Genomic DNA, 23079 nt, shown 5'->3' with positions numbered 1-23079 from the left:
TTCTTCCTTTCTTGCTGATCTTTATTAGGCCCAAAGACTATAAATCAGTCCAGAACAAGTGACTGCTCCTGGCCAGGGTGATGGTGAGGAGCATGAGCTTCTTTACAGAGCTGGTGTGTAGGACAAGCTCGAGGGACAGACTTGGCTAGTTTGGTCCCTGGGCTCAGCATAAAAGGTTGCCAGTGCTTCCAGGGCTCAGGCAGGCAGTGAAAGAAGTCGACTTTCCTTCCAGACAGATAAAAATGAAAGAAAAACATTATAATCCAATTAGCACTGGTGGATTTCAGTCTGATCTTCCATCGGGCAGAGGAATACCATTCCCACTGAAAGCACTGGGATTTTGGCCATACCCCACAGCATATCAGCTAGCTAGGGCATGAAGCCTCCTTAAATCCATGAAATTCCCCTGTGGCTAAGTGAGGAGATACAAAAAGGACACAGAAAGAGTCTGGTGAGATCCTACAGTGCAGACATGCTTCCAAACGTTCACAAGTTTGAACTTTTCAAGTCACTGGGGCTTCACACAGTCAGAAGGACTGCAGACATGAGTTCTGGACTTCAACTTCATGGCCTGAAGAAACTGTGAGCTTGGGGCCACCAAAGATCTTGTCAGACTTGCTTCTGGCATTCCAAGCTCATGGTAAGGTAAATGATGTTTGGTTCAACTGTGTATGGGTTAAAGATCCAAAGGAGACCCATCGCTCTATGGATTGGCCAGTCTGTGCAAATATTAACATAAAAGCAGTGATAGTCATTTACATTTGTCAGCAAATGTCTCTTAGAGCTAAAAATGCAATTAATTGCACTGCTTGCACTAAAGCTTTTGTTCTTTTCTTCCCTCCTCTCTCCTCCAGCCGCCCCCCCCCCCCCCGACAGTGAGAAGGAGGGAGCTAATGTGGTAAATGTTTTTTCCCTTGATTTTTCCCTTACAAAAGAATAAATGGTATTAAAAGCTAAGAAATGTTCAAACACAATCCACACACACATACATTCTAAAGAAAATAGCAAATTAAATGCAAAGCCTGTGCTAATGCATCACCCAGGTTGAGATTTTAATTGCAAAAAGTCAGGAAATGCAGAGTTATGGTTCTCGCAGTAATCATCACTCAGCCCCTCGAACACAGCCAGGATTTGTATTCCAGGCAGTGTGCAGCATTCACTCCAACACCAGCGTATATATGCGTTCTCTGCCTTCATTACAGTTGCTGGGGGAACCATAATTCTGCATTTGATGACTTTTGCTCAATTAATTTTTTTCCTTATTGCTGTGCTACAAGACTCTTGCATTTAATTTCACTGTATTAAAAATAAAACCACAAACACATAAAAGAATGAAAAGGAACTGGAAATTTCCATCACATTCTTAAGTCAGGAGATAATCCCTTCTGTCTGCATCCTAAAGGCTCAGGTAGGACATGCAGTCATTTTAGAGCACAGGTACATAAATAATAATAACAATAGTAATAATAGTTAATAATAATTACAGTAAATGTGGATACATGGAGCTTCACCTCATTGTGAAGTGAGTGCCAAAAAATCAGAGAACTTGCATGCTCTGGGCAATGTCTTTTTTCAGCCTACTGTGGTAACTACTTATATTACACTTCTGCATAAAGAAGGCAATGCTGAGGTCCCATGTTCCCACTAAGGCTATCTGAGGTGTGCTTCACCAAAAAAGCAAATTCTGTGCCCCCCCAAACCCACTCACTATTTCAGTACCTCTGAGGATAATTTTGTCCGTAATCCTCCAACTACATGCTGGTGTTGGGATATACCTTCCTGGAAATCTGCCTGGTCGATCTGCAGGAGCGGCCATAAAAGTAATTAATTCTAATGGTCTGAGAAATCAGTTGGAAAACACCTACCTTTTTTCCTTCCTACTTTCTCCTTATTAATTTTTTTATTAAATTTATAAAAATTAATAGTTTTTAAATTAAATTATTAAATTATAAATAAATATGAAAAATTAAAAAATCTTTCATTCCTAAAATACCAAAGAAGGTATTTTCCTACTTTGTAACAAAAAGGAGTCATCAATCTCACTTCTCCTCTGATACAGATTTGAAGGCACACCTGCAGACACACTCAGTAAGCCTCACTAGCATTATTGACATGGTCCCTCTGTACCAGCAGAGGCCCCACACCATTGTGACTTCTCCTTACCCACCTCTCATCCTCCTCTGGGCTCCTGAAATGTGCCCACGAGGATGTATTGGATGTTTCAAGGTCAGATTTCCAAAGTGGCTGAACAATATGAAGATGAATACAAACCCACTCAGAGTTTAAATAACTGAGCACTCGGGTAAATCCCACTAATCCCACCTTTCTTTTAAAGCTCATATGCATATAAAGCCTGTTCTTAGGAAAAGCCATCCCCAGAAGTCACCATTCTCATGCACACTGTCATGCCAGGGGTTCTCTTTTTCTCATAGTGAGTCTGCTACTCAGACAAATCCATTAGCCCTAGTTAAAACAGCCCTCTCCCAAAAGATGCAAAAATAAACATCTCCTGAGGCAATATATCAGTATTGTCTCTCCTTGATTAATCTTGGCATTTTCTTCTAAAGTTATTCCATATTTTACAGCTTTATGTTATCTAATGTTCAAATGGGAAACTCCTGTCCTCTGTAACGTCTCTTATAAACTCTCATGATTGAAAGAGTGGGATTTGTGCTGTTAGACCAGGTGAGCACTGGCCTCTAATTTATTAAGAGCTATCAGACATCCATGATGTGTTCATGTTCTGTGTTTGTTGCTGAAAAATACAGGAGTTTTTACCTTGCAGATACATGAAACATTTTCTAAATATAGCTCTTAGTAGTACTTGTTAAAAATGAGGGAAGTCACAAATTTCTCACTGAAAAATTGCACTTATCAAAAATATAAGCAAATCTTGGCAGAAACTTCATGTAGGTTTCCCAGCATCTCTTTCCCCTCCCCTCACAAAAAGAATTAAAAACTACCACTTTATGTTATTCAAATCTTTCCTCCTTCCTCTTTAACTTTTTTCCATTGTAAATAGAATGGAAATATAATTTTTAAGAAGGAAGAGAAAGAATTATGGAGAAAAGTTCTCACAGACTTTTTAAAAATCCAAGTTTGGAGCTTTTCTGCTCCTTCCTTGAAATACATTAATTTGGTTGAACTGGAAGCCTCTAGGCCAGCCTGTTCTTTGGACTTTGAATGTAAAGAGCACATCCAGCCAGAGGTAAGAATCCAAGGTTTCTGGCAGAAAACAGCATCAGACAGAACAGATGGCAGCTCCTGATCATGCCAGAGAGAGGAAATGGTGTTGCCAAAAGTGCAAAGAGTTCATTCAGCTCTATTTAATGCTCTTTGCCAAATTTCCAAATCGTTGTCAAAAGAGTCCAAATTCTCTGTGAAGTCGTGTCAAACCTATGGTTGATCCACAGCATGGTACGACTCCTTTCACTCATTTCAAATAGAAGCATCATGGTAACACAGGAAAAAAATTTACAGAGGTCCTCTGATCTAAAAGATGCATCAATCTTTGCTTCCAGGGGTATGCAACATGCAAATAGGACAGTGAGCCAGGGAAATAGGTCTAAAATCAGTCATGAAGAGAAACACTGGTTAGCAGTCATGCAGACTTTAGACCTAGTGCCATGAAAGGCTCATTTCATGGGCCCAACAGAGGATCCAGGGCAGCTCCACCACAGCGAGTAAGAAGTGTCACCTTCTTGCTCTCCCTACTGAGGTAAAAAGCAGAATTGGCTGAAATAGTTAACAAATAGAAAATCTAGACCAGATGTGGAGTTGAGCAAGCAGGATTTGGGGAAGTCCTGCAGGAATCGCCTCTTTTTCTTCTCCATGGCCATTTGAGAGGACCACTAGCAGCCTTAGGACTATTAAAGAGGAGATTATGGAAATCAGTATTAGGGGCTACCTGGAATATGGACTTTTCCTAGTGCTTTGTAGCTCAAAAGAAGGAGGAAGCCAAAAAAGAAATAAAGAGTCCAGAGGTGTAAGATGAGTGAGAAGAGGAGGCTGTAGGCAAGGGGGTCACTCAGGCTGGGTGACCTCCAGGAGGACACAAACACCAGGGGGGCACAAGGAATGTGCAATAAATTGATAGGTGAGGCCAGCAAACAATTTTCTTTTATAGTCTGGGGACAGCACAAGATTTTCATCAAAAGCAAATGAAAGTCACTAATCACTAGTAATGATACTGTAGACAACTTACCACAGCTGGTGCATAGAAAGGTTCACAAAAAGGTAATATGGGTAGTATAGATTTACATGTTAAGAGGGGCAAAGATATAGGAGACACCAGCCAGCTCCTTCAGCAACCCCCTTATGAATAAATTGTTTCTCTTACTACTGGTTGTACCTGTTTTTATTTAAAATAGACTGTACAAGGACAGGCAGTGCATACCTGTGGCGAAGTTATTTGGAAACTTTCCTATCCAATTTCTGCTTCAGATTTCACTTTGAAAATCTAGCAATTCAAAAACAAACAAAAGCATCCCACAGAATGATACCAAAGGACAAAGTTATTTTGGGAATACAATTTTAATCAGTGCAGTACCAGCATTTAAATTTGCTGCTGTACTGACATGAGTGGGGAAAATATAATTAAAAACAAGGAGTCCAGAGGGACTAGCAGTTTTGGAAATGAATCTACACCTGTGTCACTTTAACGTGGGATTACTGCAATTCACTCTTGATGCAGAAAGTGTGGGGGGAACAAGCACTGCCAGCTCACTTATCAGGATGAGTTTCACTGTGAGTGACACCTCTGCTCTGTGATGTACAATGGCTAACAGCTGATTTCCATCTGACTCCCTGAATTAGGGACTCAGCAAATTAGACACCTCACTTTTTATTTTCACGTGAGTCCATGGTGTCCAGATTACTGTGGTGAGAAGACAAACGAAATCAATAGAATCTCTGCACCAAAGAGATTTCCTATTAAAACAGAGTGGCAAGGGGACAGAAAGGGTACAGCAAATGAGGGTGGCCACTCACCAGACATGGGTGACATGGGCTGAGTACACTTTATTGTCACCCGGGGACAGGAAACCAATTCCTCTGAAGCACATTACCTTACCTGTGTGTCCCCAGTGTTTCCCTTCCCCAGGGACAGGCAACCCCAGGCTATGGCTCCACATGGAGCAAGAGCCAAGGGCAGATGTTACTGGGACCATCCCCTGGCACTACAGGCAGGGCCATATCCCTTCAAAAGCATGTCCCATCCCACACCAGCCCCCTGTTTCCCACCACCTCCCAGGGAGTGAGCAGCCACCCTTCCAGCCAGGCCAGAGGGATCCACAAGAATCACTTGGACACTGAACCTGTAAAAGTAGTACCACACTGCAGTGTAGATAGATCAGGGACTGACAATCACAGCCTTTGCTACCATGTGGGCTGATGCTTCTTAATCAGCTATGCAAATCAGGACAGTGTTTGAGTAAACTTTATTTGCCTAAAACACTGGTTTTCCAGAAGACAAAAATCCCTCTGAAAGCATGAGAACACTCATACTTGTCAGAATACTCACTACTAATTGCTGCAAGTTGTAAGGAAAGGATTTCTTTATCCTTCTCCCTTTATGTTTTGTTCCTTTATCCTCATCCCATAACTTTGAAGTAAAATCTTGGTGATGTTTTCCAACCTAAATCTGCTGTTCATTGTTATTTCAAATAAATTGGATTTCAAACTGAGCCCTAGAATTTCCTAAAATTTTCAGATCTTTTCTGTGACACTTCAAAATGAGGAATTTTGCTAAAAACTCCTTCTAAAACATCTATACAACTCTGAAAAGCTTGAATGAGCCACAAGTGAAATAAAAAGCTGCACTTTGAATAATAAAAAGAAATATAATAATATTGCAACAAAGCAAATTTTTCCATCCAGTTTTTCAGCAGAGTTATCACTCAACACTGGGATATGGCTATATTTTCTTTAGGGCATAAAAGAGCTGATCTGTATCTGCTAGAAGCAAGGTGACAAAGTATCACCACCTCTGCGAGTGAAATGAGCCGTGTCACTAGAAGTGCAGTCTGAGCCTTAAAAACTCCTTACAGGAGAGCTGCAGCACTTTGGGTCCCCATGGCAGACTGGATGCACTCAGGGCATCCCCAGCACAGGCAGATGATGCCCTGAGCACACCCCACTGTGTGAGCAGGCAGGTGATGGGGTGCACTGAGCACACATCTCTGTGTGAGCAGGCAGGGGATGGGGTGCACTGAGCACACCCCACTGTGTGAGCAGGCAGGGGATGGGGTGCACTGAGCACACATCTCTGTGTGAGCAGGCAGGGGATGGGGTGCACTGAGCACACCCCACTGTGTGAGCAGGCAGGGGATGGGGTGCACTGAGCACACATCTCTGTGTGAGCAGGCAGGGGATGGGGTGCACTGAGCACACCCCACTGTGTGAGCAGGCAGGGGATGGGGTGCACTGAGCACACATTTCTGTGTGAGCAGGCAGGGGATGGGGTGCACTGAGCACACCTCTCTGTGTGAGCAGGCAGGGGATGGGGTGCACTGAGCACACATCTCTGTGTGAGCAGGCAGGGGATGGGGTGCACTGAGCACACATTTCTGTGTGAGCAGGCAGGTGATGGGCTGCACTGAGCACACATTTCTGTGTGAGCAGGCAGGTGAGCCAGCACTGCAGCTGATGGGAGCAGCACTGTGTGCACAGGCCTCTGTTTCAGTGCTCTTCTGGCCCTGAAGGGCTCTGCTGCCCAGGCAGAGAGTAGTACTCAAGCTCACCAGTAGGTTTTCTTCTTGGAGAAACCCAACCCAACCTCCACTGACAAAATGTTCTTGCACAGATCAGCTCACAGTCCCCTTTCCCTCGTGGGAGAATTGGAGGCATTCATGTGTCTGCAGGATCCTTGGAGATATAATTGTAAGAGGCCACCTTGCTGCCAAGTACAATATTGCTGCAGCCAATAATCATACTCAGGCAGTTTTTCACTGAGCTCATGATCATTCTAAGCATAAACCTGTCTTCACAACCCCTCTGGATGATAAGGGAAAGGTGGAGACACAAAGCTGGAGGAGCTGGTGGAGATCACTGAACAACCTGCAAGCAGGACTGCCATCAAGGGCTCCAAGCTCCCAGCCCTGCTGCTGGCCAGGCTGCCCTGAGCCCTGGGTGAGTGGTGGGAGAGCAAAGCCACTGAACACCTACATGTTATCTATAACTTGTCACACAGATACTTTTGTGAAACAAGGAAGATCTCCACTACCCTGATTCATTCTAGGGATATGAATCAGGTTTCAGGTGATGGACAGGCTTTTAAACTGAATTTTGTTCAAGCTAAAAGCTTTTTCAGAGGGTGTTTGAGTATACAACCATCTTTTATCTAGTGCTTTCACACAAATATATAAACCTAAGATTGGCAGAAAATGGCAATTGTTTGAAGCCTTTGGCTTAAAGTGTATATGGAGAAGCCAAAGAGGAGAGCCAGTGGTTATCCATCACCTACCCACCCTCCATCCAGGCTGAACTCCCCAGTCCCTGATGCTTGGCACTGCCACAGCAGCTGCCAGGGGACAGACTCCGAAGCTACAAACCACAGACACATACAGACATGTGCAAACAACAGGACTGGCAAAAATCAGACAGGTACCCTTTCTGCACAAACACCTGACACGACTGAAAGTTGACAGAGAAGAAGTCCTGAACTCTTGCCAGCATTACTTATAATTCACAGTCACCTGGGTAGCTGTTACCAAACTGTCTGACTTTATGTGAACTTCTGCTAAATAACCCCATCGGTGCCAGCTAGCACCAGAGATTTCACATGCCATTTGAACAGAAGAGGCTCAATAGTAAGCCAGCAGAGCTGATGAAAAGCAAATCACCGAGTCAGTTTACTACCAATGAGCTCTATTAAGTGACTCTAATGTAGTTCATCGCCCTGGAGTAGTCACTGTCCCTCACTAATCTAATGGCAGTATTGACAAGGATCATTTACACAGCTCTCCTTAAAAGGTTAGCACTATTTGTCAGGACTCTCTGTGCTCGGGATGTGCGTGTGGGCCCCGTTCACATCCCAGGCTTGCCCATGCTCACGGCAGAGCTGCCATCCCAAGCAGCAGCAGCTCCTCTCCGCACAAGGTCACAGCCAGGCTCCAGTGTGCCATCCTCCAAACATCTGCTAGGGATTAACAGAGACAGCACAAACCTATCCTGAGGGCTGAAATAAGGCAGAGAAATCAGTTGTTTGACAGCTGTACCTTGCCACCAGGTATCAGTTAATCTGCATTAAGCCTACCCAGCTGTTTCTCGTGGTCAGTGTACATGCTCCCCTAATGCTAGGCCATATCACACAGTTGTGGTTTTATGTCCTTGATCATTAAGTGCAGCCGCAGCTTAGTTTTACGTCTTCTATGTAAAAATGAAAAATAAAAATCACTAGTCCCTCAAGCATCATCTCTGAGATTTAACTAGCAAGAACTAGTCCCTGGATTCTGAATACACAGATCTTTCTGACTAAAATGTCTGCTTTTCAGCCCAATTCCTTTTCTGTTTTATGATGACGATCTGAATTGTTCAAACATCACTGCTCTATTTTGATAAATTCTCATCTCTTCAACATGCAGCTCTGTCTAGAAAATGAAAGAAAACCACAGCAACAAAGCCCTCCGGATGCAGATGAGAGGAAAGACAAGAAGAGCTAATGTGGACAATGGGCACTTTAAACCCTCTCTATACTTATGCTGTAAATAGATAAATCAGAGAAGCACTACTTGAAGTATAAAATTATCTTGGTCTTTTAAAAATAGCTTAAACTTCTTTAAAAAAGAAAAAGAAAAAAAAGAAGGAAAAAAAAAAAGCTTGAAAGTTGAAATTCTACTTAGCTTTCCACCTAGGTTCACAGATACAGACAGATGCTCCAAAGGTGCTGGAGGCCACTTTTTGAGATAGTCTCAAAAGAGACTTTGAGAGAGGATCAAAGGATCAGGGCAATCCTTGGGATGTAATCCCTGGCAAAGAGGGACAAGATTAGGAGAAAGGCAGTGAGGGAAGGTCTCAGACCTTTGGCTCTATCCAGCCTCTCAACATTGCTCCATGCTCTCCAGTGGACATACTGTTTGAGACACTTGTGTCCTTGAGCAGAAACAGGCCAGACTTACCCCGTGTTTGGAGGTGTTTGCTGGAGGACCTCTAAAGCCTCAGTGTCACTTGCTTATTCCTTCCCAAGCAGCTGTCATGTACCTGCTCCTGCTCAGCTCTAGGGCCACCAGCTGCTTCTGCAGCTCCAGGTCCACAGGTGACCTCGTGGTGGAGCTAAACCAGGATCCTTTTTGTGTTTGAGAGCAAAAAATATAAAGCGGACATGAAGTTTCAAGCTGAGTAGAGGAACTTGTCTGCCTGCCCAGGGCTGTGCATGGTGGGAATCCCTCCCTATAACAGAGGGGTCTAAACCTCTCCACATCTTCTGCATAACCTTGGGGAAGAGACCAGGTGCTAACACCACACCACACCACTTGCACAGGAGCCCAACAATGCATTATCCCTCCTTCCCAATGTGTGCAGGACAGTTATTTTCCCATTATTTTCACTTTTTTTTCTCCCATGCCACGAGTAGCTTGCAGGGTCACACCAAGGAGACAAAGCACAGCAAGCTGAGGAAATCCACGCAGACAGGTTTACTCTAGTGGGAGGCAGTCAGTGCTGATTCTGCTCCTACTGAGCAGCACATAAGAATAGTCATTAAGTTCAATAGACCAAGGCCACACAATAGAAGAAGAAAAGATTACCTTCCTCTTCCATTTTCTTCTGTTAACAGAAAAAAAGATAATAAAAATAATTTCTCAATAGTCCCAGAATTTGCATAAATCTGCTCTAATGATCAAAATATGAATCTATGACACAAAACATTTTAGGCCAAATCCAACAACTAATCAAATCTTCACAGCCCAGATGAGGATTCCCACCAGAAGAAAATAAAGTCATCTGGTCTTAAAAAGTGGGACAGCTGCTGCAATGGTATCCCAGCCTCCCTCCACAGAGAAAAGTTCACTGACAGCAAAACCTCTGCTCTGTGGCAAGCAACTGAGAATCTTTGGATACCTGGCTGCTCCAGGACTGGGGAACTGCCTGTAGGTCTTTTAGTACTGAAAACACGAGTTGAGCACAACTGAGAAAGCAGGTATTGGCTTCCAGTCACTCTAACAACCCATACCCTTTTCTTCCTCTCTAAAAAGAGGGTACCTGCCTTCTGACATCATCTACTGTTTGGGCTGTTAGTCTCAGGAATATAAACACATCCACATCCCTCTCCAAATACCCTCTACCTAATCCACCAGTACATTTATAAATTATTGCACAACAGTGATGTTGAGATTGCCAAGTCAAAGCCTCCAAAGAGAGGAAATGCAGAATTAAAGCTGCTCAGTCACTCACATGCTGTTTATCTTCAAATACAATGGGTCCTTCAATTGGTACACCTGGAAAGAGCTGGGTTATGCAGTGAATTCAAGTGTTGTCCATGGCAGGCTTTCCACATTTGTCACAAAAACCATGAGGAGAAATTAGAGATGGAAGAAAAATACTTTAATTGCTTAAAAAGGAATGTTGCCTAGAGATAGGACTCTCTCAGAGCGTATGCCAGAAGGAGCCCTTCTGACAACAGGCAGTGTTTTCAGACCAAGCTGCATGAGAATGGCCAGTAACTCATGTCACCTTCCTAGTTTTCCAGAGGTCAGACACGGGTGGATAGTCAGCAGTGGCTGTGGAGTGGACACACAGCAGTGAGGAGGAATGCTCTTGGCTGTGGGTGAAAATGCCTGGACTTAATTCTGTGTTCTGTGGCCCAGGGCTTCAGTGCCTCAGAAAATACAATAAACAACAGAAGGTACTTTCAATGAGCTTCTGCTTAGTTTCTCAGCAGCCAAATAGGAATTACAAGATCACTCAAAACTCACAGCAAAGCTGTGAAGATAGTAGATTAATGCCTATAATGTTTTTGGTGACGTCAAAAAAAAAGTCTAAATAACAAAAAAATTCCCAGCTCTTCACTGAGTGAAACAATAGTCCTGTGGAAACTGCAGTGTGAGGTCAAGCATTCCAGCCTGAAAAGCCAGAGCATCCAGGACTGGAACTGGAGGCTCCCCAGCATGGGCCCAGAATGGGTGTGCACCAGCTGGATGAGCTCCCCCTGCTCCCAGCTGCTGCTCCCTGCCAGGATGGCCATCCTGGGCATCCAGCAGCAGTGCCTGATCCCTGATCCACCCTGCCAAACATTCCCCGGGCCTGATTCAGGCTGTGGGCCAGACCTTAGGGCTGCACCGAGCTACACAAGGCTGCTAAATGTGGAAGCGGCTCTGTATTTGAGTGACTGCAAATAGCCATTAAGCACCAGCAAGCTTACTGCTCGAGGCTAATGCACCTCTGCAAAGTGCTCTGAAGATGAAAAACATGAGGGTGTTATTTTGGCAGACACCAGGATCCTAAATGCAACTCTATTTTTTCCTACTTCATGCTGAAGTTGTTAAAATTCTTTGAATATTAAATGTCCAGCCCCACTTTCAGGGTTGACTTAAATGCGGTTTCCAAAAAATGTGCTGAATATTATTCATTTCTCAAGGAATCAAAAAGCAGGAGGCCCTTTGATGGGGTTGCTTGCATTTTTAAATCACATGCACAAGCACTAGTTAGAAGACTTTGGCAATTATGGTTATATACGCTGATATCTCAGACAAGAATACACAATGCAAAAGTTTAGAACGTTTCTCTGCTATATTTCTTGTGTCTTTAACCTGAATCTATACCACATTACACAGCACAATACCAGTGTCTGAAGAAATTTAAAAATGAAGCCCAGAATAACCAAAAAGTGTGGAGAACTGCAGTCTGCTACCTTCCAAAAACCAAATTCCTTTACACTCACTAATGAACACAAGGAAATAATTTTTCCCCAAAGCTAAAAATGGATCTTATCTTGTATCTGGGTCTCAGAAAAAGGATTCTGCAACTTCTTTGGGGAATGTTTATGCTACAATATTTACCACCTGTATTGATGTTAGTGAACTAAACTTGTAGGAGCTGATATTGAGTCAGAACACTTGCTCCTGGAAACAACATACTTGAAGACAAAAGACAAATTTGAACAAAATTTGTAATACAGGTTTCTGTGCTGGAATATTTATCCACCATTCAGGAGAGAGTCAGGCTTCCCACAGACAAAACCAGATTGCTAGTGACCCCAGACCACAGCATCCAGAGCAGGAGACTTCCCATGCTCTGCCCGATGCAATTTCTAGACCAGCTCTCCAACCTGGCTCTCCTGCTCAACCAGAAGTTAAACATGAAAAAGTACAGCACCAAACACTACAGGGACTAAAATTTTGGCACTCGGACTCCTTAGAGCAAGTGAAGGTTTTAGCACTAACTTATACCAGGCTTACACAAGTGGGCATGGGCTCCTCTGGCTGACATGGCCAGGTGTGGTTCAGAAGTGTTGAATATAGTGATCGAACATACCAATGTCACATACACAGCTGAGGGATCACAGCTGGCTCTCATCTGGCCAGCTCAGGCCACAGGCAGAACACACTTTGTCTTTAGAGGCATCTCTAGTTTGCATGGTATACAGAGAGCCACCCAGACAAGTCAAGGAAAGATGCAAAGTTTAGGTGCTTAAGAGAGTCTAGGTGATTCCATGCCAGAGGACATCATCATCTGCTAACAGTGCTCTTGATCACACATTTTCTTTTGTATTCAACACCCAAGACAGGCTTTTCCCACAAAATACAGCAAAAATATAATGCTTCCTCCTCCCCTACACTGCCTTTAATCTATATTTTTGTGATTAAAGACTTCATGTGAGAGATAAAAGAGCACTTTTTTTGCCTAAGTCCTTTAACCAAGCTTCTAGCATTCAGCGTAGCAGTCTAGTCATGAAAGTATGCAGTGGGTTTTGGAGGGCCTGCTCTGTCCCTCCTCTTAAAATTACTCCTTTTTTCTTGAAGCCATTACATATTTACTGGGGCAAAGCAAAAGTGGTTTAGCTAGGTTAAGTGGACTCACACTCAGCTGAGGGTAGGGGCAACTTAACAAAACAAGTACTCGGCCAAAGTTGAAAAATGTAAATTATTTTGAGAACATTTTTCCCAAAACACCCTGAGGTGGAGTAATTAGGCTTTCCTGGGAGAGAGACAAGCAAGCCAGACAACAAGGAAGGGATTTAAATGTGAGTTTCTCATATCTCTATGGTATTGGTGTCACTAATGTGACAGTCTCCCAGTGAAGGAAGGCGTGGGTATTCTTTAGCACTCTCCTGCTCATGGGCAGAGGAAGACTCGGAAAGTGTCTTGAGAGCAGGGCTCCCAGCCTGGAAAGAAGCCAAGCCTTGCTTGTCATCCCAGCAAAGTCTCAGCATGCACTGGGATTCAGATCTGCAAAAATGTTAGCTCACCTCTGAGTTTACTGCTGCCACCCATGTGCCAGCCCTGCCACCACCCAGCAAAGACCCAGCAGTGCAGAATTACCTGAATTCTCTCCCTCAGTGCTTGCTTCCTCACTGCCCTGATACTGCCCTGATACTGCCTGTCTATCCTGAAAATAAGCAACATCAGCTTATAAACTTGGGCTCTACCTGGTAGGGAGGGACCACAGCAACTTCCAGATACAACTCATCCTGCTGGGATAGCCTTGCTTTTAGTAGGGCAAGGAGGGCAATCATTCTCCTGTGTCAGGGACCTGTGTATGTGTGGCTGCCTGCCCCATGGAGATCATAATCCAGCACCCCACTTCCTCACAGCCATGTGTTTTGGGGTACAGGTAGTCTCCAGCCTTCTCTGCAATGCTGGGCACATTTGGCCTGAGCACAGATACAAGGGAGAATGTTGTTCCAGGCCAGCACTGCAGACAATCCCTTGAGGTTCAAAAGTCTGCGTACATGTTTACATTAAAAAACATCATCAGATAAATTGTGCTGCTTCTCCTCTCTCCTGTGTTCTCTCTCTTACTCTGTGGACCACGATTTTTGTACCCCTTCTGCTCAGTGTCTGTCTGAACAGTAACAGGAGGAACCAAGAATAGCCCTCTAATCTCTACTCACTCCTTATCCCTCTGATACTTTCAGAGGGAATGGAGGATGCCTTTGCATTCCTTTCATCCTCTGCCTGGGCATGCTCATTTGAGGCTATATCTCTTTTCTGCAGCAGAAAGTGTTAACAGCTTTTTTGTTTTGTTTTCCCACAGTGACAGAGTTTTGTCATCTGATGGTGTATGTCATATTCTTCATTTTTGGTACCATCTTCTATTCAGGTCCACAGGGTCACTCATTGTGCTGGTTGGTTCAAATTTTTAAGATATTTCTTCTGCAACTTTTGTAGTTTTCATTTTAAGGTGTTTGATTCCAGGGATTTGAATAATTTGCCAGGGAACAAAAGAAACAGCCAGGAACATGGAATTTGGCATTGACCCAGCCCTTCATTCATAATAAAACTTAAAAAAAAATCAGCAATGACTCAGCACTGGCATAATTCATAAACCAGAAAGACCTGCTTCCTTACCTTACAATTGCATTAGTAGGTACTTAATCACAGCAAATAACATAGTGGATATTTTATTTTTGAAACCATATGCTGTTGTGTTCATCTCCTGAAATTGCTGTAACACTTGGCCTCTCATTTAAAATATCCTTGTCAGATATAATTGACAGAAGTCATCAGATGAGGCTCACGTCATATAATTAGATGTATTATATTAGGCTGAATGCAGTACTTTAATAGTAATGCCACAACATATGCTAACAAGATGTTTTAAAATACAAACAACTTCCATGACCTTCTTGAGGCAATAACTCTGATTCTCTGTCATTTTGTTTTGGCAATAATCTACTGAAAATATGTTGGGCAACTTGTTTGGGCCTTTCTAAGCCTCCTCATCCAAACACACCTGTTGTTGCAGATCCCCACACCCACACAGCTCAGCTCAGCCCTCTGCTCAAGCACCTCCACTGGCACGTGATGAGGAGGGGCTGGAGATGAGGGGCTGGGGCACTGCTGCCCACCCACCTCCAGCATCACACTGGGCCTGTGCACTATCACACAGCCAAGCCACTGCACAGACCTGCTGTTCTTAGAAGCTCCACAGAAGATCCTGTTCTTACAGGCCAAGGATCCAGTCCCCAGTCCTCTGGATGCTCATCCATCACATTAAAAACAAGTTATTTTCCTCCTGGCTGTTATGCACAGTACTATTGCTAATAAACATAAAACGGCTTTTGCTTACCTAGTGATACAAGGTACTTCATCTAAAGGGAAAAGGAAGCCTAAGTTTTACATTTGGGAAACACCTTAACGAAAGAAAGGCAATGGCCACATGGTGACTCACTGCTTCCTGATGATATTCTGGTTTTTGAAAAACAGTGTGGGTGTGGATGTCTGGGTTTTGGGTGGGTTTTTTTTAAGTTAACGATCTGAAGACGCCCCTTGGTTTACCCTGTGATGCTCCTGGCTTCCTGCCTGTGTCACAGTAGAGATGAGTTCATGATGCCTTACATGCCTCAGTTTCTCTAGCACCTCTATTGCAACATCAGTACTAGGAACTGAATTGAAATACTGGTAGGAAAAATACAGCCATCTATTTCCAGAGTTATACATTGCTGGGCTGTATCCACATACAGGATTTTTAGCTCTAAAAAGGTCCACACCATATCCTTTACCAGAGTAAAGCTGTTATTAGCCTGCTAGTTTGTTTCCCAAGAAAGACATGCCTATTTGCAAGGCTAATTATTATTAATCACACTCCTCACCGACCCACTTAGGCTGTTGGAGAAGCTGGGGACAATTTCTCACACACACAAGTGGCCCTGCACATGCAGCAGCCCTGCTCTCTGTGTCCCCACGAGGTGCTGGTACGAGCATGTTGGGAGTCAACCCACAGCTGCCCGCAGGATATTTCTGGGGTGCACCCAGAGATGATACTGTATTATATGCACACAGTAAAGTAGGGGAAGAATTCAAAGCTTTGTCCCATTCCTTTGAAGCTGAATGTATTCAACAAGGATGGTGAAGGGCCTTGAGAGGAAGCCATGTGAGGAGCAGCTGTGGTCACTTGGTGTGTTCAGCCTGGAGAAGAGGAGACTGAGAGGAGACCTCATTGCAGTCCAGAATTTCCTCATGAGGAGAAGTGGAGGTGCAGTGCTCTCTTCCCTGTGGTGACAGTGACAGGATGTGAGGGAATGGCTTGAAGTTGTGTCAGAGGAGGCTTTGGTTGGATATTAGAAAAAGGCTCTTCACCAAGAGGGTGTTGGACACCAGAAAGAGCCCCCCCAGGGCAGTGGTCACAACACCAATCCTGACAGAGTTCAGGAAGTGTTTGGACAATGCTCTGGTGTATGACTCCTGGGATGGTGCTGTGCAGGGCCGGGAGGTGGGCTCAATGATCCCTGTAGGTCCCTTCCAACTCAGCTTATTCTGTGATTCTGTGATTCTGTATTGCCAAGGTCTGCTTATTGCTTAGGTCTTCACAGTTAGACACATATTCAGGTGTCAAATTACTGCCTGCAGCTTGTATTCAGGTGAGGAATAACATCACGTAGGGAAAAAAATATTACACATAACCTTGTCTGACTTAGGAGAAAAAATTATTTACTTCTAAAGACAAACCTCTTCCTTAAAAAAAGCACAGATTAATTTTAAAAACAGCCTGGCTCCCTCATCCATGCAAGATAGAGTGATTCATATCAGATATAAGAATTACACAAAATTAGGATGGTTTGTCCCACAGGAAATTCTAATTCATCTTGATCTTATTTTATCAAATCAGTAAGCAAACCTGAATTTCCAAAATGAAAGAATAAACACAGAAGTGTGGCAGTGGCAGATCCCAGAATGGGCAAGCTGGAAGGTCCAGTGCACTGTACTAGCCAGCCTCTGTGCCCTGCAGTGGCTGCTGATGCGTGCAGAGGATACACTGAACACAAGGACTCTCCGTCTTCCCCTGGTCCAGCCATCTGTGACTTAGACTTCAACACCTGAGGGATGCAATGTGTTTATTTGCTACAGAGAGACTGACCTTTCCTTTTACATTTAATACCTTTGAGACCATTTATATTCTTCATCTCCATGTCATTCAGTAACAATAAATTCTACATAATTACAAACAGTGTGGAACAGATTTTCCTTGTGTTTATACTGCATTCTATTTAATAATTTCAGTGGGTGCCTCTGAATCTGTTAAACAAAGAGAACAGCATGCAATCTGCATAAATTTCTCTCTAATATCTCTAAGGTTTTATAAAACAATGCATTATTCCATTCACGGTACTTTGTCTTTTCCAAGCCAAAGAGTGCCAAACTACTGTGAATGTCTTACAGTTTTTGTTTCAAGTTGGGTTTTTTGTTTGTTTTGGACTTTTTTCCTTGATTTTTCTGTATCATTTCTTGAATTGGACCAACCAGAACTACTGCTAGTATATGAGATGGTTTCATGAATTTAAATAGTGACATTGTTATATTCCTATATTGTTTGTTTCATCATATATAAGGCGCTACTTACCTTTATAATTCTTCCAAATAATAATGCTAATACTATGTGAAAATTATCCACAACATTTCCAAGGACTTTTTTGTCTAACTGAAAGTGACCTCCTCATTATACAGTTAAAATTAAGGGTGCTTTATTTAAGTTCTGTTTTCCTCTATCCTCAACAACTGTGTATTAACTGCAAAGGCCATCCTTTGTTATTCATCTGCTCTTTCTTGATTATTTTTGATTGTGTCTAACATAAATCCTAGGATAAGTGGTGTGAAAATTAAATTAATGTTAATTTCAAAAAAGCTTGTCTTCAGGATACTGAAACATTTCACAGTCACATCTTCAATGGTAATCATTGCTTTGTGATTTTTGATTTTCTCAAATTATATTTAATGTTTGTGAAATTTAGCCAACCCAAACCCTTGCCTTGTTGCCATCAGTGTCCAGCTCTCTGTGTAGCACAGTGCCCTGTTGCTCTGTGGTACACCTGTCTTAGCAGCCTGGCCCTTCCCAAACACAGCCATATGTCCAGTGATACCAGGGGCTTTGTTAAAGGTTTGCTGTTTCATGACATTTGTGTTGTGAGTCAAGTCCAATCCTGAGGTTATCACTCTGGGGCATACTAAATGCAAAAAGCTAAAGTGAAACTAAAAGGACATGTAAGGATATAAACCTATGTAAGACAAAACAGAAAAAAAATTAAAAAAAATTCAGGGTCTTGTACATACAGAAACTTTTAAACTCTCATGTGCTATGAGATTCTTACTCATTAATCTCAGTCCCTTCTTAAACAATCTGCCTATGTGGAAAAAAAAGACACCTTTTCCAATACCTTCCAAAACAAGGAAACTGTTATTTCATGTGTGCTTATTTGAAGCTAGCATTGCTTCCTGAATTCATGGTGAATGGTTTTATTTTCCAGCAATGTGAATGAGCACAAGTCACAAGAAAAGCCCATGACCCCGTGGCAGTGACAAGGCACTTCTGAGCCCTGTTAGCCAGGGATGTGATCAGCAGTTCCCTCACTGCCAGAAATGGAGCCTTGCCCTGCATAAAAAAACCTCCAGAAACCCAGCCAACATCCATCAGAGAGTTAACCATTCCCTCACCCCAGCTCTCTTCATTGCTCTCCTCAGCTCTGCTCCCAAGTCAACATGTAAACTCCAAATTTCTAATGCTGGTGCAGGTATTGGAACTGGAACTCTCTGCTCACACTGAGTGCAGTGAAAAAGGTATTAATTACTTACTTTTTTGATTATGATGTAGTGGGGAGTTTTCTGGCAAGTTAACAGCTCAGCAGCTATGGAAGGAGAACTGAAATGTAATGGGCCATAAGTACAGAAACATTTGGCTATGCAGAGCCTTTCAATACATTACATCAGCCAGTGGTTTGGATAGTTATTATTCTATTTTTCTTCAATAAAACTTAAGTTTAACTTAATGTGCAAGGGATTGTTTTGCAGTAATAATAATGTATGTATCACTGTAAAAGGTAGTTAATTTATTCCCAGACACCTTTCCTCCCTACAGTCAATGTTACTCCTTCAAGAATAGTGACATCCTGGCCTGGCTGAAATGAATGCAAGAACTCCCTGTGGTTTCAACAGGAATGAACTTCACCTTGTCGAGGATCTGGGGAAGAGTTGGCATCAGCCTTCAGATTAAAATTCCTGGCTCTCCTTTAAAGTGCACATTATTACCATGCTCCCCTGCTCACAGCCATCCATCAGCTCTGCCTATCCCACAAGTGCTTTGTAAAGGCCTCATTTTTTAGAAGCAAACTTCTGTCTTCTCATCCAGTTTCCACGTTTGGAGAATTTGAGCATCTTTAGCAGGTTTCTGTCCAACTTTGGCAGCCTCTCTTGGAAGCCACAGATAATTAATCACCTGCCAAGGAGAAATTAATCACTTTGTTGCTGCCTCCCCCATGCGTGCTGGCAGGAATCCAAGCCTTTGGCTCCACCAGCAGCAGCCACATGCCTGTTTCAGACCTCTTCAACCCTCCTGCGTCACCTCTCCCACCTTCTCTCTGCTTGCAGCTAAGCTCAGACTATTATTAGCTGGTTTTAGTGATGGAATATGCTTGCTTTCCCCCCTGCCCTTTCTGCCAACAAGGATGCACTGTGACTAATACAATCTCCAGCTCCAGGCTGAATTACTGTGATTGAACTGCATAGGGAGGCTCTGCCAAGGCTTTGGCTTCATGGCCATGGGATAGCTCCATCTCAAGCAGAAGGGAGTGCCCTGGGGGTCTACTCACTTCTTCCCCTCTTATTCCCAGTCCATTTCAAAACCTAGGAACTTATCAAAAAAGTTCAGCTGTAGCACAGACCATATCTCCAGCTGCAACTCAGCTGGCAAAGGATGCTCCACTGGCAGACAAAGATAAAGTATGCTTAACTTGTGAGTTCAGTTGCAAAATAGGAAACTGAACAACATTAGAAAAATCCAGAATTTTTACTAAAAAATATTGTATCTGTTTTCTAGAAAATAACTGAATACCATAACTGTATGAGTCCCTATTTTATGCCATGTTTTTCTGTCTGGTAGTTCATATTTTCCACATCATTTTAGGATGTCTGTTGTTTTGCTGTTTTGTTGGGTTTTTTTTTTTTGTTTGTTTTGTTTTTTGTCCAAGGGGTCTATGAGAGTGTCTGGGAAAAGTTTAAGCTAAAAAGGTGCATACCTCAGCAAGAAAATTTATAAGGCTATATAAAACTGAAAGGTTTGAAACTCCTTAATATATATGTTATGTATACACAAATCAATGTAAGCACATTATATATTCAGCATTCAAAAAACATAATGTACTGGGACAGATGTTGCCTGTGTCATCTTAATTCAGTCTCCCTGTGTGCTTCATACAAATTTAAATTATATAATCACTTTCCTGCACAAACCTGTTGTTTAAGTTTATATAAAATTAATCAACTCTGAAGTTAAATTAAAGGTGTGTAAGCATGCTGGCTATCACCCACAGGACAATTCCTGATTTTTGTTGAAGAAATCAGGAGTTACATAGTGAGTGAAATGTAACTGGGTTTGTTGAACTTAATCTTACCTTGAACAGAAAGAAGGATTGGTAGAGTTCAGGCCACCCCTACCCTATCTCAGTAGAAGTGACTTTCCAGGTTCCTTGCTGACTAGACCAAAGAACAGGATGTTAACACAAAGGAGGAAATTGAAGGAGGAATAAAAGAATATTTTCAGTTCAAAATAAAGGTGCTTGGAACAAAATGGAGTACATCACTTTGACACTTGGAGAAGAATTAAATAGCCTCTGCTCCAGTCATATGAGCATTGGCCACTCACAAAAGGGACTGAGACCCTCATAGGAGCAAAAATTCACTCCAGTTTATCTTGTTGAAACTAAATCCTTATAATAAGAACTTGAAAATCCTGGTTAACCTCCAGTTTGGGAAGGTTTCAGTGAGCACAAATTTGAGAAAGTGGTGCTCTGTCATTCTCCATTGCTATCTCACAGGCTGCTGAGAAGCGGATGCCTTGAATGTCCCAACTGCACAAGCACAACAAGCCCAGCCTGAGCGATCACAACAGCGTGCAGGGTGCTCACTTCCTCAAGCATCTCCCCAGCTGTATGTGCTGGGTTTAGATTTAGCTTTCTTCACAGTGGCTGGTGTGGGGCTTTGTGTGGATTCTGCCAAGGGTTGATAATACAGAGATGTTTTTTGTAATTGCTGAGCAGGCCTTACACAGAGCCAAGGCCTTCCCTGCCTTTTGCACTGCCACACTGGCGAGGAAGCTGGGGGTGTAGGGGAGGAGACACAGCCAGGACAGGAGACACAAACTGACCAAAGGGGTGTTCCAGACCATGTGACAACGTGCTCAGTGTATAAAACTGGGGATAAGAAGGAGGAAGGGGGGACATTTGGAGTGAAGGTGTTTGTCTTCCCAAGTCATTGCCATGTGCGATGCGGCCCTGCTCTACAGGGGATGGCTGAACACCTGACGCCCCATGGGGAGCAGTGAAGTGTTTTTCTTCGTTTGTGTGTGTGGCTTTTGCTTTCCCTATTGAACTGTCTTTATCTCAACCCACGAGTTTCCCAGGTTTTACCCTTCTGATTCTTTCCCGGGTGCTGCTGGTGAGGCCGTGAGCGAGCGGCTGTGTGGGGTTTGGCCGCTGAGCCCACGACAGCACAAGGCCTGCACCCACAGACTGCAGAGGGAATGTGCTGGGCGCCTCTTGGTCCGACACCAAACTGTCCTGAAGACACTCTAGGCGTCACTTTTCATGCTCAGAACAAATTGTATCCACGTGAAAGGAATTCTGCCTTGCATCTCAGTCTGCCACAGAAAAACTGATCAGAGAATAGAAATTGACTGTTGCTTAGGCCATTTGACAGATGTAATTATGTGCAAACAGAATTATATGCTTGGATCTTTGGAAGTTGCAGGTTTACAAAGCTTGGAATTGTTATGCACAAAATCACCTGGAAGAGGAAATTTAAATTTAAAAAAAATTAATTATAGCTAGGAAATATTCAAGAAAAGAGATGAAAAAGATCATAATAAATAGATTTTATTACATACATATATATAATAAATAATCCAATGAACAAAATAGGGTGATTAACATGTCAACCTGCTTAAATAAAGAGATAAAACAACCTTATGAATATGGGTAATAATTTGAAAGTGCTGAAAGCTGAGAGCAGCAAATATATATCAGTTAACTGCTAAGAACTGTAGAAAGGCTAGCAGCAGAGGCAGGAATACTCAAGAAGTGAGATCAAGGTACAAAAGGTTAAACATATGGAAATTAACTGGTCCAGCTAACTTGTAGTCTCAAAGTGTTAAAAGCTGGTGGAGAAGGTCATCAGACCTTCAATATTGGTTTAAAGTACTGCAGCCATGAAGTTGCAGCTACCTGGCAGAGTAACTGCCAGAACAAATGGGCCGTCCTCCTGCTCTGACAGAGCCCCAGAAGCACCACAGAAGAGCAGATAAAAGACCTGAGTTTAAGGCTAATAGTAGAGATAATAACAAACAGGTTTATGGAAAGCATATAGTAGCAAACAATATGGATAACTTTCAAAAATTCAAGTTTTGTTGATAAAGCCTCCACCACTGAAAAAAAATCCTGAATTGTTCTAAGATATCAGCATTGAGTCACATAAGAAGCAAGAGGGAAATCAAACCCAGGTTCACATGATTAAGTGAGAAATGAAATTAGTTCTTTGATAGTTTCAAAAGTTATTCAGAAACAGAGAGACAGCAATGTTTCTAGTGAGTTTTCTCTGGGGCTAGGTGATATCTCTGTGCCATTTAATATTGAAATGAAAAAAACCTCAAACATTTAAAGGGCAATGACAGAAATATTAGAAGAATATTGTGTAATAGAGTAACTGTTCCTCAGTAAAGGACTATGCAGATAAAGGTACAGATAAATAACCATTTTTTAAAGGAAAAGGAAATACCAGTGGGATAAAAATGAGAGGGAGCATAGGTGATGAGAACTGATGAGAAGGAGATCAAAAGTATCTTCCCAGGACAAGGACTTCAGTTCTCAACAGAGCTGGAAAAGCAGTTCACCCTTGGAAGGCTTCTCTTTCTTCCAGGCCAAAGTAATTGTAGGTGCTAAAC

The 23079-nt window shown here is 42.8% G+C and overlaps 2 long non-coding RNA genes across 4 annotated transcripts; one reads left to right on the top strand and one right to left on the bottom strand.

Moving 5' to 3' along the window:
- LOC135299487 (uncharacterized) lies at positions 1–21628 on the bottom strand. 2 transcript variants are annotated; one of them, XR_010361459.1, is made up of 3 exons: positions 20537–21628; positions 1720–1800; positions 1–719 (listed from the first exon to the last, which is right to left on the bottom strand). It is a non-coding gene; the product is annotated as an uncharacterized LOC135299487 (long non-coding RNA). The 2 variants fall into 2 exon arrangements; XR_010361460.1 differs by lacking the exons at positions 1–719; positions 1720–1800 and adding an exon at positions 16614–19362.
- Positions 15484–17068, top strand: LOC135299488 (uncharacterized). Of its 2 annotated transcripts, none has more exons than XR_010361462.1 (3): positions 15484–15557; positions 15983–16131; positions 16885–17068. It is a non-coding gene; the product is annotated as an uncharacterized LOC135299488 (long non-coding RNA). The 2 variants fall into 2 exon arrangements; XR_010361461.1 differs by having other exon boundaries at positions 15533–15850.
- Positions 21629–23079: the final 1451 nt, after the last annotated feature.

The sequence above is a fragment of the Passer domesticus genome, chromosome 4 (genome assembly GCF_036417665.1).
Source record: "Passer domesticus isolate bPasDom1 chromosome 4, bPasDom1.hap1, whole genome shotgun sequence".
Classification (NCBI taxonomy): Eukaryota; Metazoa; Chordata; class Aves; order Passeriformes; family Passeridae; genus Passer; species Passer domesticus.
Note: the sequence above shows the minus strand (reverse complement) of the source record. Positions and strands in the feature narration are given on the sequence as shown.